General features: G+C 39.1%; 1 protein-coding gene and 1 long non-coding RNA gene across 3 annotated transcripts in view; one reads left to right on the top strand and one right to left on the bottom strand.

Moving 5' to 3' along the window:
• Positions 1-774, bottom strand: part of DSE (dermatan sulfate epimerase) — an 86366-nt gene extending 85592 nt beyond the window's left edge. Inside the window, exon 1 of the mRNA XM_042987045.1 lies at positions 677-774. The gene's annotated coding sequence lies outside the window, so the exon portion shown is untranslated. The remainder of the gene's footprint in view (positions 1-676) is intronic.
• Positions 8-12761, top strand: LOC122238719. Of its 2 annotated transcripts, XR_006217829.1 has the most exons (5): positions 8-635; positions 1185-1262; positions 10839-10979; positions 11746-11805; positions 12144-12761. It is a non-coding gene; the product is annotated as an uncharacterized LOC122238719 (long non-coding RNA). The 2 variants fall into 2 exon arrangements; XR_006217828.1 differs by lacking the exon at positions 1185-1262.
• The last annotated feature ends 385 nt before the right edge of the window (positions 12762-13146 follow it).

The raw sequence follows: 13146 nt of genomic DNA, 5'->3' as shown, positions 1-13146 counted from the left end.
GGTGAGGGGTGTGGGCGAAGGAGGAGGAGGAGGGCGGGACGCGGCGGGCGCTGAGGCTCGGCTAGAGGGAGGAAACCGCAACGTCACCCGAACCCGGGGAGGCGAGATGGGGAGGGGGAAACGGGGACCCCCTTCCCCGCCGGACCCCGACCTCCGGCCCGCCCTCTTTCTTCTCCGCTCCTCCTCTCCTGGGACTCGCGGCTCGGCGCTGAGTTCGGCCTTCCCCTCCACTGGGGCCCCAACTCCAGGCACCCCTGCCTTGCCGGGCCTCTTTGGCTCCAACTTGCTCTCGTTTCTAAGTGACCCACACGTTTCGGGTTCGACTCTGGAATCGCCCCGAACAGAAAGATACTTTTGGAGGCCCAGAGGGGAGGAGCTGATGCTTCCGTCCAGCCCGGGGAAGGAAATCGAGGAAAACGCGGAGAACCTTGCTTACCCGGGCTGTTGCCCACTCCCTCCCCTTCTCCACAACAGTTACTCCTCCTTTCCTCCAGCATTTGGTTTTACTCTCAGGAGTAAGGGAGGAAATCACCTACTTAGACGCAGTTCTCCCCTTTAACTGCACTAACGATCTTAAGATCACTAAAGCCGAAAGCACTGAACCCCGCAAACTGAACGGATTTTAATCATCAAAGGTAAAGGGGTCAGGGACAGAGCAGTTGTATGCAGTTTTTACTTTATCGCCCAGGCCCGCATGGCGGGGAGAGGGAGGGAGTAGGAAGGAGAGGACAGAGATCTCTTATCCAACAGTTTTTCAGGTGGAGGATTTATAACCTTAGTAGTAGTAGTCGTCGTCGTCGTCGTCGTCGTCACAATCCCCCTTGGAGAAGTTTCCACTCTTTTCTTAAAGCAGCCACTGAGCGCAGCCTGGTCTAACCTGGCTCCAGGGAGGTGTTCTAAATGACCTAAGGCCTAACTTGCTTCCCTCCGTATTAGCGTGTAATCAAACCTACCAGAGCCAGGCTGTACAAAAGTGACAGATGTTTACCCATTCATTAGAATTGGAGATGTTTTACCTGAGAGCAGTGTCTTTTCTTCGTTCACTTCCAAGTGCTTTGTTTGAGCTCTAAAGGGCCACCTCCATTTCCCCTGTCCTCGCAGGTTCTCAAGACCTTCAGAGAAGTTTCCACCAGGCCACGTTAGGAAAAAAAGTGGATGTCTCCTCTTATGCTTCTCTTTTTCAGAAAATGCATATGAAGAGAGATTACTTACCAACAGGTCAAGAGGAAGTGGTTTTATTAAATTTTTAAATGTTCACACAGGTAAACCACTGTTTTGCATAAACTTCCAAAAGGTTTAAAGGTGACCTGTGGGGCTGAGGAGAAAGGACTTTCTAATTTAGATCTGGCTGTAATCTGGTTTAAATGCTTATCTTGCAGTTTCCTATCAGAGGACTTAGAAAACTGACTGCAGAGCTTCAGTTTCCTCATCTGTAATGTAGAGATACAATCCCTCCATTGAACCGTTATACCGAGGATACAATAAAAATAGCTAATATTTGAGAGTTACGACATGCCAGACACTGTGCTAAGGGATTTAAATGTATTAATTCAATTATTAGGATTAATTGTGAAAGTGCCTAGCTGTAAAAGGTAATCCAGAAGTTAATCTCCACTGATCTTCTCAAACTTGGGAGACACTTCAGAAAAAGCATCTGGTTTGATTTATTTAATTTCTCAACAAAGTAGTCATCTAGTTCAGTGTGTTTCCGACCTAGATCATTAAATTAGCAGAGGGGCTTTGATAAAAATACTTTTTTAATGAGGGCTCCATACCAAACCAATAAATCAGAATCTCTAGGGGTAGTATCTAAGCATAGGCATTTAAAATCTCTTCCCAGGTAATCATAATGTGCAACCAGGATTTAGAACTCTTCAAAAGTGTCAGTACCCGTTGTCATTTGCTCCCCTCTTCACCCCCAGTTTTGCCTTCAATTGATTGGAATCTGTTTCTGGATAACATCTACTCTTGCAAAGCCTGCCCCACACCCCCCACCCCATACAACAGGCCTCAAAGATCTGCCATTCTGGTGTTTTCCAGGAAGCATCTGGCACATCAGTTCCACAGAAGAGTGCTTCAGTGTGCCTAGGTACCTACCAACTCCATCAGCTCTTCCTCATCCTTTCTGAAAAGCTCTTGGAAGGCAGTTTCTTTTGTCATCGTCCCTCTCAAAATGTGACCCCAACAATAAATGCAAGGTTTCATCCCAAATAACACAGAGTAAAAAAATGGTTAATGGCTTTGTTCTAATTAACGGTATTTCCTCAAGTAAATCCTGTGGGCTCATATGGCAGCAGTATTACCCTGATGACTCCTATATTACAATCCACTAAAATTCTGAAGCAGTCGTCTTTTTCACAACTGCCCAGAAACACACCTTCCTGACCTATACTCATTATTGCTGGTGTTCATCACTTAACATGTGATTGATTCCATTAAGTTCGATTGTGCTAAGTCAGGCCTCTTCTTCTAGCTTGTTGACATGTTGAATATCACTGATGTAATTGAGTAATTCTACCTTCCAATTTTGTCTTCTGCAAATTCGGTCTGTGTGCCGTGTCATCATTCAAGTCCTCATTCCCAGGCACTTTCCACTGCCAACTGACACTGAATCAGCACGCTGTTGATGAATATTCTCATCAATGGAGAATCCATGTGTTAATTATATTTTCTTTTGTCGTCCCAGAGCAGCAGCTAACGTGCATGTGTGTGTGGTGTCTTTGTGGAAATTAGTAAAAGTTACCCACCCTTACCCAGGCCAACAGATTAGGAAAAAGCAATTTCCACCACCCAGATACAGCTTAAACAACAGATGTGTTTTGTCTATTAGATGTCCTTGCTCTACTGGTGTAGCAATATTGTCAAAAAAAGGAAACAACTACTTAGTGAATTCTTGTTAACTTCTGGATTTCTTCCTTTTCTAAGTGCCCAGATACCATTTAAGAATTGGTTTATTAATTTTGTTCAAGATCTGTAAAAAGCCCCTTGTCTTGGCTTCAGGAATCTCACGGCTTCTTTTTTGAAAATTGGAACTCTACTTCTCCATCTCCAGTCCTTTACTGTTCATCTCTCTCTGTGCTGATTTGAGATGAAAGTGATTATTTACAAACTCTTGGCTGAGATGTAATTTTTGGAGACGAGAAGTTAAGCTTTATAGAACTAGGTTATTTCCTCACAGATTCTTCACCTAAGTTTTCAAACTTTTCCAATGTTCATTTCACTCTTTCGGTTAAAGGATTATTTTTTTCATGATAAAGAAGAAAAAAGGAATGAGTTCTGTTTGTCATCTATCTCGAGTAGGTGCATTCCTTCTATGTTCTTTTTGTCTGAACAAAACAAAAAATATATATAAACAAAATAAACTATATATATTTTTCTCCTTAGTTTATTTTTGGCTCTAGCCTAATGGACCCCAATTTTATGGGGCTGTTAAAAGTACATGGTTTATGTTCTCTTGTTTAATTCATTAAACTGAAATTTGCCCTTTAGGTTTTACTAACCAGCCAGCTGGTCCGTGACTGTACAATTGCCTCAGTCCTTGAAATGCTTCTTTTTTTCCTCCCTGAGGCCAAATTAATCTATTTGTAAAACCGCCTTATCCTACACCTAAAAGATTCATCCTTGAGTCACTGAAAAGGTATGATCATTTTGGTTTGCTCCAGCCTGACTGCACTTGAGGTATACTTAGTAATAGTCTTCAGTTCCCCATTTCTGAGCATTCAGTCCTGGCCAAGACACCCACCAGATGTTTTCTCCAACCCCCCATACTCAGGCCTGCAGTCTCCCTGACTTGTCCAGTGCCAACCTGCCCCTCTCCATTACCTAGACTGTTCTCTTGCTACTGCTTCACCTCTAGATGACTCAAGCTTCCTGAACTTAGTTTTCATCAGTAAAACAAAACATTTACCTATGTTATTAATCATAACTGAGTGGCACCTTCTCCATCCTCAGTCACAATTTAAGGCTTTTATATATAATTCTTCTTCAGGTACGTATCTCCTGGCTTCACAATCTTCTAATAGATGAAGTATGCCAGCCACTTCCATACGTATCTCATTTTACCCTCACAGGCATTGATGTCAGCATTACTATGCCCATTTGAGTGGAAACAGGCTCAGAAAGTGGAAGTGAATTTCCCAAGCTATAAATGGCTCAGACCACATAGGATTAAGTTTTCTGGTGTCAAATACAGGCTCTTTCCACTAAATCCTTTGACCTGTACTAACTTCATATCTAAAACCCCACTTACGGTTTGAATGTCCTCAGGTGAAAGTTTTTCTCCATTCTCAACCGACTTTTGAAATAGATGATTTTTATATCACTGATTTGTTTTAAACCACCCACAGTGTCCCATACACCTACTAAGTTACAGCACTATTCTCTGAAATTAAACAAATGATTATTGATACTTGCCACATGAATGACTGAAATTAAGTTTATTTTTTTGAGTCATGAAAAGAACCAAAAGTAGTTTAAGTATTTAATATTTTTCTTAAGCATGGCTTTTGAGAACTACAAAGAATGTTTAGAGTTTAGAAAGTTTAGAAAATGGATGTTTATTGAGGCTTGATTTAATTTGGTGATTCCTTATAGCAGGAGCTTGGACAGTATTTAATCTTCTTCTTTTTACCAAACTCTGGCTTCTTCTAGAAAAGTGCAGTTAAGGAAGAATTGCCTTAAGAAGGTTCTATTTATTTCTAAGTACTATTGTTGGAAATGCAGCCTGGGGAAGTAATACTTGATTTCAGTATTGGCTGAACTAGTTTAGTTGTTTTCAGATTGTTTCAAGTTTCTGCTGCCCAAGTACTAAAAAATAATAAAATACAATGAAACATTTAACAGCTAGGCTATTCAGGACTTTGTCTTCTGCCAATGAGATTAACTGTATTAAGCAAAGAAAATCTTGGCTGTTTTGCATTTATAGTATCTTTCAGATGATCTTTTGGGTAATAGGAATAATTGCCAGTTTGCTGATGTTAAACCTAAATATGTAATCCAACGACATTTTCTATACCTTTTTTCTAACCTAACTCCAAAGAACAGATTGTTTCCTCTAGTTCTAGTTTTTATCATTTTTATAAATAATGCCATTTTGGAGTGGCCATTTTTGCTCTTCGTGGCCAAATGGAAAAATACTGGTGTTTTTAAAACATGCTAAAACAGCAAAATTTAAAAACCCAACTAAAGTCTAACAGAGAACCAGCATTTCTTAGAAGCACTAATCATCTATGCAAGAAAGAGGAACACTTGGAATAATCATATGTCAACCCTTTCATTTTCCAAAGAAACTGAGGTTAGCATAGGTGGTGATTGCCAGTTCCTGCTAATTACCGGTAGAGATGGGAAAAGAAGTCAGGCCTCCTGGTTCCTGGTTATGTGTTCTTTTTCCCACTTCTCTCTGCTGCATCATTGGCCAAGAAAATGTAACTAACTTCTCCTTTTGAGGTTCTTGTATTCTACATGAGCTGTGGCAATTTATTTAAAATTTTGATTTTGCATTCTTTCTATTAACAAAATGTGGATGCACAAGGAAAAATAAGCTTTATTTTTGGAGAAAATCAAATGTCTACTCAAATATAAATATAAATGGATGGCACCCTTTGTTTAAGCATTGTTAAACTAGATGCTGTATGTTACATTTCCCACTGACAAGTGGGTGAAATATGCTCATCACCACCTACTTAACAATTGCTATCTAACCAAGTTCCTGGCCTTGAGGTGAGATCCTCAATAAAGTTTAACCTCAGTAAAGTTTTACCTCAATAAAGTTTGAGTCATTTATCCTCATTACCTCACTATACCTGGAATTTTTAAGGCATTCAAAAGTTTTAACAAACTTTCATGTTTTTATTGCATGAACCAATTGTCTACATTTCCTGCTATTATACAAGAAGGATAATGCTAGATGGCAATGTTTCTATTCATAGTAGGCAGATTACCACTACAGTGTGAAGATCAGCCACATGTATGTACATCTATACACATATGTGTATACATAATGCACACACACACATTTTATGATCAGTCATTAAGCATGTGTCAACAAATAGCAACTATTATGGAACACAGAACACAGAATACAACATTCTTGGATTGTACTGCAACGAAAAAGCCACTTACAGTGAATCTGCCTGAATTAAACAAATTAAAGTTGTTTGGGGGAAATGAATGGGTCAATGCTGGAAATGGAGAGTGTTGAGTTCTAGGACTAAATCTTTCACAATCCAGCATATGACCCCAGAAGAAATTTTTTCTCCTCCTACAAATCTGGAAAATTCAGCAATAGCATACATGATAACTAGGGCAAACCGCTTAACCTCTTTGAGTCTCGGTGTCCTTAGCTGTAAGTTAAAGCAATTGGCCTTGATCAGTGGTTCTCAGTCCTGTTTATATATCAGAACCACCCAGGAAACATTAAAAAATAATAACGTCCTGCACTACCCTCAGACAAATTGAAACAGAATTCCTGAGGGATGTGGCTTATGCTAGTAGTACTCCAAATGTGGTCTAAGGACCACCAGCATCAGCATTACTTGGTATATTAGTCAGTTTGGGCTGCCACAACAAAATGCTATAAACTGTGTGTCTTAAACAAGAGAAGTTTATTTCTCACAGTTTGTGGAGGCTAGAAAGTCCAAGATCAAGGTGCTGGCAAGTTCAGTTTCTGAGGGAGCTCTCTTTCGGTTTTCTCACATGTGTCCTCATGTGGCCTTTCCTTGGGGCATGCATGTATAGAAAGAGCTCTTTCTCTCTTCTTCTAAGGCCAATACTCCTATGGGATTATGACCCCACCTTTATGACCTCATATAAAGGTAATTTTCAAAGGTAATTCAGGTTAATTTATTTTTCTTTATATTTTTTTCTTTATTATTTGTATTATATTACAGTATTGTAATCATTTTTATATGAATATTTTTGGGTTGGAATTAATTTTTGGAATTAATCATCTGAGTTTCCATTATTTCTTATGGGGAAATTCGCTTTGATATACAAGTGCTTTAGATTACAAGCATGTTTCTGGAACAAGTTATGCACACAAACCAAGGTTTTACTGTATTTAGAAAATCTCATAAAGGTCATTCAACCATATAAATAAAGGAACTATGAGTATTTCTTAGTATTAAAACTTATGTTCTGAGTTATATAATTTTAAATTCTCTTTTGATACGAGGACATAAATGGCTAAAACTGTAGATGCCACTTCACTCACAAACTTATAATAATAGTTGTATACAAATGAAGTTTTAAAATATCTCAAATCACCAGAGGTATGACCAGTGAATTTAATTATGTCAGCACAAAAGTTAGCACATAAAAGTAGAAAACACAACCCCTTGATATTTTTTCTTTTCTCTTCCAGGCACATGAAACAGTTAAAAACTCAACAGTTAAAAACTTCAAACTCATCAGAGAGAGACAAGTAACTAACGAATGAAAACTAAAAATCTCCATAATAGTCCTAGGGTTTAATAGGAGAGTTATTAAGAATAGTATTTGAGGGACACCTGGGTGGCTCAGTCAGTTAAGCATCTGACTTCAGCTCAGGTCATGATCTCACAGTTTGTGAGTTTAAGATTCGCATTGGGTTCCATGCTAACAGCTTAGAGCCTAGAGCCTGCTTCAGATTCTGTCTCTGTCTCTCTGCTCCTTCCCCACTCGTGCTCTCTCTCTCTCAAAAATAAATAAAGATTAAAAAAAATATTTGAGTAGTTGGCTTAATTAGAATTCTGTTCTGATAAGGCTAAGGTGGGAACATTTCCTTTTTTTTTTTAATGTTTATTTATTTTGAGAGAGAATACACATGGCCGGGGGGGGGGGGCACAGAGAGAGAATCCCAAGCAGACTCCACACTTTCACTAACCATGAGATCATGACCTGAGCCGAAATCAAGAGTCAGACACTTAACCCAGACACTTAACCGACTGAGCCACTCAGGAACCCTGATGGCAACATTTTCACACATATGAATATGTTAAATATCCATAGTGGTGGTCACAAAGCAACTGGAGAGTTAACATCAAACTGATCCATCTACTCTGAAATCCATACTCTGTTGGAAGGGGGCTAATGGTGTCACCTCTGTTTACAAGTCCTTCAAACACTAGCTTTCAAAGATTTTCTGCATCTTTAAATAAGTAAACATTACCAGGGAAATTATAAGTAAAATGCTAGAGTACATGTCGAAATGTAACTTTCTTTCCAAATGCAGATACAGGATAATATTCCTTCTCTATAAGCAAGTTTTTAAGTAAAACATAATTTGGTAGCGAGTTGTTTGAAAACAATGCTGCCACATGAATTCTGCTTTTATTGGATGCTGCTAAGAATGAACATGGCCTCACAATTTAACCTAAGAGATCTTGCTTCACAAGTCAAAGATATCATTTTATGAGGAAAGCAAGCTATATTAACACTTAGAACCACAGACAAGCTGAGATTAACCAATGCTTAAGGGAACAGGAAATATTATGGAATTTTGATTTGTAATAATATTGCAAAACTACCAGCCGTTTCCACTTAACTACATGACCTGTTATATATACTGTATTGAAATGAAAGATCTGTATCACAGTTTCTATTTTGAGTGTGAAAGAATAGTACTAACTTTTACATGTCCCTGACCTATCAGATGTCATTCTCTGAAAGCTAAGAAGCTTCTGAATGCCACTAATATGAAAACAGTATTTACTACATATAGGAAACAAAACCTATGACTATAGTAGCCAAACTAAAATTATAAATAGGAAGATATATTTAAATTTGATCATGATGGCTTACAACTACTGAAATCCACAAACTGATAACAATGGTTATTTTTAAATTTTTTAACGTTTATTTTTAAGAAACAGAGAGAGACAGAGCATGAGCATGGGAGGGGCAGAGAGAAGGCGAGACACAGAATCCGAAGCAGGCTCCAGGCTCTGAGCTGTCAGCACAGAGCCCGACTTGGGGCTCAAACTCACAAACTGTGAGATCATGACCTGAGCCGGAGTCGGCTTCTCAACTGACTGAGCCACCCAGGTGCCCCAACAATGGTTATTTTCAAATTGTATTTTACTACTAGGAAGCTGAGCAAAATATACTGTTCATATTCAGTGAGGAAATTGTTAAAATACCATTCTAAACATAAAATTTTGTTTTTATTGCAAGAAGCATCGTCAGAACTGTATGTATTTTGTTAGTTCAGAAATCCATAAGCAAGTCTTATTTGCCAGCTTTACCAGAAACTGAAGCAGAATATGCCTGTGGCTTTCTTTTCCCAATAAGCAGAATAAATGTAATGAAGGATAAGTCAGAAAATGTAAGTAATTTTTGGCCTCCATATTTGTAGGTAATTTTTGTTGCTTTGATATTGAGATGGCAAATGATAGCTCAATTATTCTGGATCAACAATTTAAAAAGTACCATATTCTATATCCTGAGTGGGTGAGTGAAGTGTCAGAACTGTATAGGGAAGCAATATTTCTCATGATACCTTCTCCTTCTGCTTTTACATATTAGAAAGTTTTCACTTTAAATTTTTGTTAATGGTTTGGTAGTCCTGCTCAGAAGTATAAACAAGTCTCATTGGCTACTGATCTCCAAGCACATGCTTGAGGTATGATACATGAAAGACAGTATCGGCACAGGTGCCCAAACTTTTCTACAACATTTTTCATTTAATGCACTGTTGACAGTCTGTTCCCATCAAGGCAAGCCTTTTGAGGAGCTGACATTCTATTTGCCTCTTCTGCTGGATGGCATCGGTGGGGAGGAACATCAGCCAGGTTTGGCCCAGAGAACGTGGAGCCATCCAGGCAAAGGCCTCTGATAATTCATCAAAATGTCTAGAAGACTTAGTAATACCTCCTCTTTGTATGTCTCTACCCATAGCTTTAAAAGGCAAAAAAACAATATAGGAGTTGTGGGAGGAAGAGGTTGTGAAAGAAGGATGTCATCGCACCAGCAAACTTACAGGAAGTCTTCCCCTATTCAGTCTATCAAGAAATCCTAAGATTGTTACAAAGTCTAATAATCTATTTCTGATAGTTCCCCTGAGGCGGATTTTCCTCATGATTTTTAAAAATTTATTTAATTATTTTGAGAGAGAGAGAGGGGGGAAGAGAGAGAGAGAGAGAGAGAGAGAGAGAGAGAGAGAGAGAGAGAGAATGAATCCCAAGTGGGCTCCCTACTGTCAGCACAGACCCGGATGTAGGGCTCGAACTCACAAACTGGGAGATCATGACCTGAGCCAAAACCAAGAGTCAGACGCTTAATTGACAGAGCCACCCAAGCACTCCTCTTCAAGTTTTTTGTTTGTTTGTTTGTTTGTTTGTTTGTTTTGGAGAGTGTGAGCAGGAGAGGGACAGAGAGTGGGGGACAGAGGATCTGAAGTGGGCTCTGTGCTGACAGGCCGACAGCAGCAAGCCGGATGTGGGGCTCCAACTCCTGAACTGGGAGATCAAGACCTGAGTCAGAGTCTGGCACTCAACCAACCGAGCTACCCAGGTGCCCCAAGCTTTTTTAAAGCTAAAAACTAATACAGATATACAGATGATAGACAGTAGATGATAGACAGATGATAAAGATATATACATAGATATGTATAAAACAAAGGTCTAGAAACCAATATTTATATTTTTCTGTTTTAGTGTATTTCATTTAAAAACAGATTCTGGTTGACAAATAGATTTCAAGACCAACTAAATAGATTGCAACTTGTAGCTTAAAAACACTGCACTGGGCGTATCCTGTATGTGAAGAAAATATCTTTCATGTTTACTTTTAGAGTTTAAGGGTACAGGCCTCTAAGAAATATGAAACTGAAACAAAGTCTTCTGAATTCTTTCCAACTCTAGTAAATCTGGCCATTAAACACATAGGAAGATACCTTGATGCTTTACCCAAACAAGAAGACAAATTTGCTTAAAAACAAATACCGTGTGGCATTTAGAAGCCTACTCATACTGGCTGGAAGAGAAGGAAACAGTGGTAAATAGGTAAGGTTTAAAGGGCCTTTATGATTTTCCCAAGGGCCACATAGATCTAACAGGAAGATTATGTATTTGTGAAGCACACCAATAAATTGTGCAAGAGTTAGAGCTGTAAGTCACCTGGGGTTCCCTACAGCCTAGAAATCATTCAATTCATCAAATGAGAACTTCATCAAATGACAAGATCCACCTGGATGATCATGAGTCATCAGTTCTTGCCACTGGGAAAGATACTTCCAAAGACACCTCATCCCAGACTGTACCCCCATATTCCCTCACTACCTCATCTCCGGTTTTTAGTAACTAAAGAATAGCTCTTCCCCTTGACAAAGCTAGAGACTTAAAAACTCTTCTCACCTCCTCCATTTATAAATAATTGTATGGTAGTATGGTGATGATATTGTGATCTCTAAACATGTCATCTATTGATTATTATTTTCATTCTTTTCATTGAGTAAATATGTTTATGGCCAGAAAGAATCAGCAGCAGTAAAAGACTCCTGTAAGCGATGAGAGAAAGAGGGTCATGATCAGAAAGTTTTGCTACATTCGATACAGACAGGACTTTGGAGTCAGGCAAGGAAGACTCTCCTGCCTTCTGCCAGAGGCAAGAATTCAACTAGACAGTAAAAGTACTGAAACTAGAAATTTTTTTGTGACCTAGGCCTGAGAAATCCTGAAACCAGATTTATTCACATATTCTTATTTATGTGGGGCATTTTAATTTATCAGTGACTTGGGTTGATTATTCTATAAATTCTATACTTGACAGCTAAGCTTAAATCTAAGGAATCCAGAAGGATATACATCAAAATGCAAAGACCTCCGCCAGGTATTTCTTTTCATCTTCACTCACTTTGACACACATAAATGGATTTTCATACATTTTGGACTCATACATACATGGATCTCAACAGACTTGGAATCATCCAGGGAAGTAGATCCCTGGAATGTACCATTGAGAACAGCAAATATTCCTATGGGGGTCGGGGAGGAGGATTCTAGAAATATTTTGGATGCTACCAATAATATTATTTTCTTAAAATTCTCAAATTTTTTATTAAAGGATGAGAGAAAAGGAAAAAATAGTTTTTGCCTTTTAGAAAAAGTCTTATACAAGCAAGTCTCTGCTGATGCCATGTAAAAAACAACTTGTTTTTATGTCTAAAGGGCAAGAGCCAGGGAGTGGCTCACCACCCATCAGCACTTGACCCTTCTGAAGAACGAACTAGCACCGGAGAAGGAAAGAGAAGAAACACTGTGTTGTGGATGCCAGAGAAAACCAGGATGTAATAGACATTGGGGGGAAAACATTATTAAGGAATTTCTAAAGTTCACACTTCTTAATTAGCTAGACAGTTTTTGTTTGTTTGTTAGTTTTTTGAGCCATACTTTGGAAAAATACCAAGACCTCACTAAAACCACAGTTCCGTGTAGAGTCAAAACTAGAAATTAATGTGAGATGGTGAAAAGAGGAGATAGTAACTTAAGGCCAAAATGTGACTCTTTAGTAATGAATTTTGGAAGCACTACCTATGCAGACAGGAGCCCATGAGCAGAGACTGCAATAGAGGCTATGGATGGTGAAACTTTCTATGCACCAGACTTACAGGAACCCTGAAACACTCAGTATAGCTACTGCAGCCAAACACAAGCAGCAGGGGAGAGAGAAGTTAGCACTGGACAGGGATCCAGGTATATGGGATTCAGGAACATCCTGGCTCTGCCATCAATTAAGGTGACCTAAATAAGTCACTTCAAAAAAAATAAATAAAATAAGTCACTTCACCCACCTGGGTGCCAGTATCCTCATTTATGAAACGAAAGGGTTGTATCATCTACAAGAGTCCTTGAACTTTAGAATTTTATGACTCAAAATTCCTGAGCCATGGGACAAATGACTTCCAGATCAGAACTATCCAGCAGAAATATAATGCAAGCCACATACGTAATTTTAAAAGTTTAGTAGCTACATTAAAATATGCAAAGTGGGGGGGGGTGGCTCAGTCAGTTAAGCGTCCAACCTGGGCTCACGTCATGATCTCACACTTCATGGGTTTGAGCCCTGAGTCAGGCTCTGTGCTGACAGCTTGGAGCCTGGAGCCTGCTTTGGATTCTGTCTCACTCTCTCTCTGCCCCTCTCCCACTCGTACTCTATCTCTCTATATCAAAA

Source organism: Panthera tigris, chromosome B2, assembly GCF_018350195.1.
Source record: "Panthera tigris isolate Pti1 chromosome B2, P.tigris_Pti1_mat1.1, whole genome shotgun sequence".
NCBI lineage: Eukaryota > Metazoa > Chordata > Mammalia > Carnivora > Felidae > Panthera > Panthera tigris.
The sequence above is the reverse complement of the archived record's forward strand: the minus strand, read 5'-3'. Positions and strand labels throughout refer to the sequence as shown.